Source organism: Dipodomys ordii, unplaced genomic scaffold, assembly GCF_000151885.1.
Source record: "Dipodomys ordii isolate 6190 unplaced genomic scaffold, Dord_2.0 Scaffold64, whole genome shotgun sequence".
In the NCBI taxonomy this organism is placed as follows: Eukaryota; Metazoa; Chordata; class Mammalia; order Rodentia; family Heteromyidae; genus Dipodomys; species Dipodomys ordii.
This window is the reverse complement of record NW_012267280.1, coordinates 717,627-723,766: the sequence shown is the minus strand read 5'-3', so window position 1 is coordinate 723,766 and position 6,140 is coordinate 717,627.

Here is a 6,140-nt window from a genome sequence, read left to right as displayed (position 1 = left end):
TCTTCAGCTCAAGGCTAGCACTCTACCACTTGAGCCACAGCGCCACTTCCGGCTTTTTTCTTTTTGCTTATGTGGTGCTGAGGAATCGAATCCAGGGCCTCAGGCATGCAAGGCAAGTGCTCTACCACTGAGCCAACTTCCCAGCCCCTGTTTTTGTTTTTTTAATCCTTTTCAGGCCTGAGTTATCCAGCTTTTGGGATCAAAAGCCTCCCCCACCCTAAGTAATATCTTTGGTGCCAGGCAAAAGAATGAGATCTGACTTGGAAAACAAACAAACTGAAAGCAAGAGGACTCAGGGCCTGGCTCAAGAGACTTGAGTGTCAGACTCAGTCTCACAAGTGTGAGGCCCCAAGTTCAAATCAAAGTACACCAGGAAAAAAACCAAAACCCACAGAGAACAAACCACCACCAGGATTGCCCCAGACTCAGCCAGGAGGACCAGGGCTCCAGTGTCTCCGGTTCCCAGTGGAAAGTCTATTTTGTTTGCTGAGTCAGGTGGCTCCACAGATCTGTCTTGGACCCCGACAGGGCGTTGCCCTGGTGACCCACTGCCCCCTACACGCCTCCCGTGAGACCAGGCCATCCTCAGATCTCAGCTTCTTGAATAGCTGGGATTACAGGCGTGAGCCACCTGGGCTGGCAGAGCTTTCTGAACCTGGAGGGCGGGGCGGGGTGGCCACAGCCGGTGGAGTGGTTTGATGAAAGCCGAGCCTTCGCTCCAGCTCCTCTGGATCTGTGTGCCCCAGTTAGCACGCCTTTAAATTTAGCTGCTCTTCCCAGGCCAGGGGACTCCCCGGTCCAGGAAGCGGCTCTGGCTCTTTCCAGGAAAATGCAGCTTTGTTTGTTTGCCTCCCAGCTGTGGTCTGAGTTTTTTTTTTTTTTTAAGATGGGGATCTGAGGGTCGTGGTTCAAAAGTAGCCCAGGCAAGAGCTGTCTGCTATGGCTGTACTTCTGATCTCAATGATTTCTAGCTTAGGCCCCGGCTAGCTCTGGACTGGGGCTCATTACGTACCCCACTCACCCCCAGTTCCTCCTGCTTCTGGCTGCCTCCACTTCCCACCTTCCTTTTGCTCCTGCCTCACAAGCTTCCATCTTGTTTTCCCCTCAAATGCTCCGGTAGGGCCCAGCCCCAGGGCCTTTGCACATACCGTGCCTTCCTCCTATGTGTACTTGCCCCCCCCCCCCTTCTCAAAGCCAGCACCTTCATCATAGTTGTAGCTTGTTTAAGAGATCTTTCCTGACCACTTTCCTGTGGTCACTACTCACCATCACCGGAGCCATGGCCTGTCACCTATCTTTCTATTTTTATTTTGTCGGTTCTAGGGGCTTGAACTCAGGGCCTGGGCACTGTCCCTGAGCTTCTCTTGTACTCTACCACTTGAATTACAGTGCCACTTTCAGCTTTTGCTGTTAGGTTGAACTGAGGAATCGAACCTGGGGCTTCATGCGTGCTAAGCAACCATTCTACCACTGAGCCACCTTCCCAGCCCGCGTTGGTTACTTTTGAGGTAGGGCTTTATGCTTGGGCCAGCCTGGGCTTCAGTCTTCTATTTGTGTTCCCTGTGCTGCTGGGGATGGCAGGTGGGGCACTCCAGCCAATGTCTGAGATGGAGTCTGGTAAACTTTACTGCCTCGGCTGGCTTTGAGCTGGAACCTTCCATCTCTCCATCCCAAGTAGCATTACCTTGCCTACTTTTTTTTTTTTTGTCACTTGGGGGGCTTGAACTCTGGGCCTGGGCGCTGTCCCTGAGCATCTCAGCTCAAGGTGAGTGCTCTACCACTTAAGCCACAGCACCACTACCGATCTTCTGGTGGTTTATTGGAGATCAGAGTCTCATGGACTTTCTTGCCCAGGCTGGCTTTGAACCGTGATCCTTAGATCGCAGCCTCCTGAGCAGCTACGATGACAGGCGTGAGCCACCGGCGCCTGTCTCCTTTTTCTTTTTTCCCATGTTTAATACATTGATTGTTATTCTCCCTCATTATTAAAGCTATAAGAAATATTTCTGTGCCTTGAAATTGTGTGTGTGTGTGCGTGTGTGTGAATTACAAAGCAGCAAGAGAGAAATATAGTGTTATTCGGGCTCCTTTTTCTGATTTTTAACTTTTCCCGTTGGTGCAGGGCCTGGCACACCGGGGCAGGGACTCTACCACTGTGCTCCCCCCCTGCTCTGCCTTCCATGCTGCTGGCCGGCCCTGCTCCTGCCTGAACGCCAGACCCACCTTTCTGAGCAGGGAGTATTTGGAAGCGCACCTTGTTGCCAAAGTCTCCCCTCCCCACCCCACAAGGTCAGGGAACTGGCTTCACCCCAAGTTTGAAGTTTAGAGTGAGAGGGAAAGGGAATTTGCCCACACACCCACTGCTAATATGTTCAAGGGCCAGGCTACAGACTACGTGTGTGGCTGTGTGAAGGGACAGCTTCTGGCCTGTCTTCCTCCTCCTCCCCTCCTCCTCTTCCTTCTCTTCCTCCCCACCCCCCCTTCTTCTGATATTGGTTCTAGGGCCTGATCTTAAGGCCTAGATGTTTGTTTCTGGGCTCTTTCCTTCTTCCTTTTCCTTCCTTCCTTCCTTCTTTCTCCTTCCTTCCTTCCTTTCTTTTCTTTTCTTTTTCTTCTCAAGGCTAGAGCCCTTGCAAGTTTTTTTCTTTTTTGTGGTTAATTGAAGTCTCATAGTCTCTTTCCTGCCTGAGCCAGCTTCGAACCTCCATGCTTTGATCCTCAGATCTCAGCTTCCTGAATGGTTAGCATTACAAAGCATGAGCCACTGGTGCCTGCTCAGATTTTTTTTTTTTTTTGTGTGTGTGTATGAGATCATGGACACAAAACTGACCACTCCCGGCTCCAGCCATGTTTCAGTGCACAATTCAGTAATATTGAGCCCACTCACGTGGTCATGCCGTGGCCACTCCCTCGACGTTTCCTTGTCCCACACCGAAGTTCATTCCCCCATCAACGCCAGCTCACCAGCTCTCTCATTCCCCTGCTCCCGTCCTGCTTCCTGTCTTTGGAGCTGGGAGCTCCTGGGGGTGGAGTCCTTCAGTGCATGTCCTGTACCCGCTATCTGAGCACCGTGCCTCAAGGTCCCTCCATGCTGCAGCTGGTGTTGTCATGATCCCTTTTTCATGGTTGCCTAGTATTCCACTGTATGGACAGGCCATGGTATTTGTCTCCGTTCACCCACCCAGAGAGGGCACTTGGGCTGTTTCCACTTTTTGGCTGCTGTGAACATGGATGTGCAAGAGTCTGTTTCCAACTTTGCTCATTAAAAAAAAAGAAAGCGTGGCAGCTGCTGGTGTCCAGGATCTCAACTCCCAGCACGGTCCTTTCCATTTTCATGGGAGGCTCTAGTAGTGTGAGCGAGCCACTAGGCTTTACTGAAAATTCAGATGGGCCTTACAATCCAAAACCCCAGAGGGCAACCAGAGAATGGATGCAGTTATGGGGGGGGAAGGCAGACACGATTGCTGGGAGGTTTTCCTGAATGCCCGCCTGGGACTTATTTCTGCCCACACTTGGGGGGGGGCAGACTGCAGTGATTGGTCCCAGTGACTTCCTGTGCTGTGTGGATGACCTTGGAGACAGGAGCCCCAGACCTGTCCTTCCTCTATTCCCATCCTTAGCCCCGCCCACACACGCATCATCCCCCTCCCTCCCCTTACTCACCGTCTCCTAGCAACAGGCCACCTGCATCCGCAGCCTGGTTCAGGCTCCGCCTCCTCCAGGATGCTTCTAGGCTGCCGCCTCCCCCCCCCCCAGGCTGGCTTCTAGTCCTTCCTGCTCTGGGGTCCCCTGCCCCATGTAAGGAGGACTGACTGGGGGGCAGGCAGGGGGATGGGAGGGGGAAGGTCAGATGCGATGGTGCTTTAGGCCTTCAGTGAGCCCCATGGCCTGACAAAGTGCCCGTCTGGACCCAAGCCTTTCGCTAAGCCACTGCTGAGAGTTTAGGCATCTGGAGTCGCTAGGCGGCCCGGTTAACTCTTTGTCACTGGGCGGGGGGTGGGGGTGGGGTTGCTGTGTGTGGGGGGAGGTTGAGGCTGTTTGTGGTCAGGTAGCCGGGCTCTCTGCTCTTCAAGTTGCCTGCCGTCCAGTCGCCACTGTGACCCCGCCCTCCCTCCCAGCCTCAGAGAGAGGTTCACATGATTGCTGAGGGCGTGTGTGTGTGTGTGTGTGGGGGGGGGTCACATCTCTGGCTGTTTAAGCCCTGATTGGAGAGTTATTCATCAGTTCCAGGTCTGCTTTAGGCCCTGGGCCTACATGGGTCAGACAGGCAGAAGCGTTTCCCGCCACAGTGTCCTTCCGTTCATGTCTGGTGTGAAGACAGCCCACAGGGTCACATGAAGGGTGGGGGTGTGGGGGAGGCTTTCTGAGCAGGTGACACTGGAGTGAGGATGGGCGGGAACAGCAGTGTGTGTGTGGTGGGGAGAGGGGAAGCTGACCAGTGCAAGGGAACAGCAGGTGCCAAGGCCCTGGGGCCTGGCCTGGCTCATCCAAGATGGGTAAAGAGCTGTGGTCCACCTGGTGGAGATTTGAAGGACAGGGAGGCGCCAGTGGGAGCCTTGTTTGGACTGGGGTAGGGGGTCTCATCCTGAGTGCAGTGGGTCCCTCAGGGGGTTGACTAGCATAAAGACAAAGGAACCCCGGAGGGTTTCCTGGCCCGTGAGTTATGATGGTGAAGGAGTCCAGGGGGGTCTGGGGGTGGGGGCAGGGATTCAGCTGGGCGGCAGGTGGTGACCTGTGACCCCCGTGGGCTGGAGGGGAGGTTGGGCTCTGTGCTCAGGATGCCTGCCCACTGTGCCCTCTCTGCCCTCCCCCCACAGCCTGAGGGAGCCCCGAGGCTCGAGGGGCATCCTGAACGTGGCCGTTGTGACCTCTCTGCACTACGCTGACGTTTCTGGTCAGGATCCAGGGCCTGAAGGAAGCCTCTGCGGACCGGGGTCCTTCATTATGCTATGGCTGTGTCCCCCTCCCCCCATGGCAGCTCCCAAGCCTGAATGCTCCGGTGTGTGTGATGTTCAGACGACGTTGTCATCGTCGTCTCCTCCTCTTCTTCCTCCTTCCTTCCTTCCCTCCCTTCCTTCCTTCCTTCTTCCTTCCTCTTTCTCTCTCTTTTCTTCTTCCCTGGGGCTTGAACTGTCCCTGAGCTTCTTTTGCTCAAGGCTAGCACTCTACCACTTGAGCCACAGCACCACTTCCAGCTTTTTCTGTTTCCGTGGTACTGAGGAATGGAACCCAGGGCTTCATGCATGCTAGGCAAGCACTCTACTGCTGAGCCACATTCCCAGCTCCTGATGATTGCTTCTGGAGTGTTCACCAGGGTTCCCTGAGGGAGCCCAGGCTGTGGTGTGGGGGGGAGGGGTGGGAATCAGACACTGGGAAGCTTGGGCCCTTGGGGTGCCCAGCCTGCTCCCCCCCAAGACTCCAGGGCAGTGGTGAAAAAGACAACACGGGCCACACAGCACACAAGCGCCTCTCCTTTATTCCCCGTGTTTCCTTCATGTCTGGTGGCTTTACACAGATGACCAGATGCAACACCACACGCAAAGCCAGCCTGTGTCCAGAGCAATGGAGTCAGCAGCGTCAATGCTCATGGGGGGCTGGAGGTCCAAGCCTCTTCTCTCCCATGTCATTGTGAAGGAAGAAGAGGGGTGGGGGGCGGGTGGGGTGGGGGCCAGGCCCTGCTTCTGCGAGGGGGAACGCGGGGCGCACTTGCCCCAGCCCGGCACAGCTCACCACCACCGAGTGGCCCTCTCTGCGGAAGGCACTCAGGTGTGTGGGGGGAAGGGGGGAGGGGGTCTCGGGCTGGGGTTCCACTGTGGGGGATCACAGCACTGGGGGTGGGGAGGGAGCAGCCAGCATTACTTTTGGGGGGTAGTGGCTGAGGGTGAGGGGTGTCCTGCCCGGGGTGCTCTCGTGCCGGCCCTGTGCGCACGGAGGAGGTGTGCGGGTGCCTCCTCCGCGCTGGCGTCCCCACGTGCCGCTGGCCTGGGGGACCTCTCCCCAGCCCCTTCTCTGCTCTCCAGGGCCGGCGTCCACGCCCCTGGGCTCAGGACAGGCTTGTGGGTCTCGTCTGAGGGGCAGGCAGAACTGGGGGGACGGGGGAAGCCACACACTGCACAGAACACCACGGGGCCGGTTGAAAG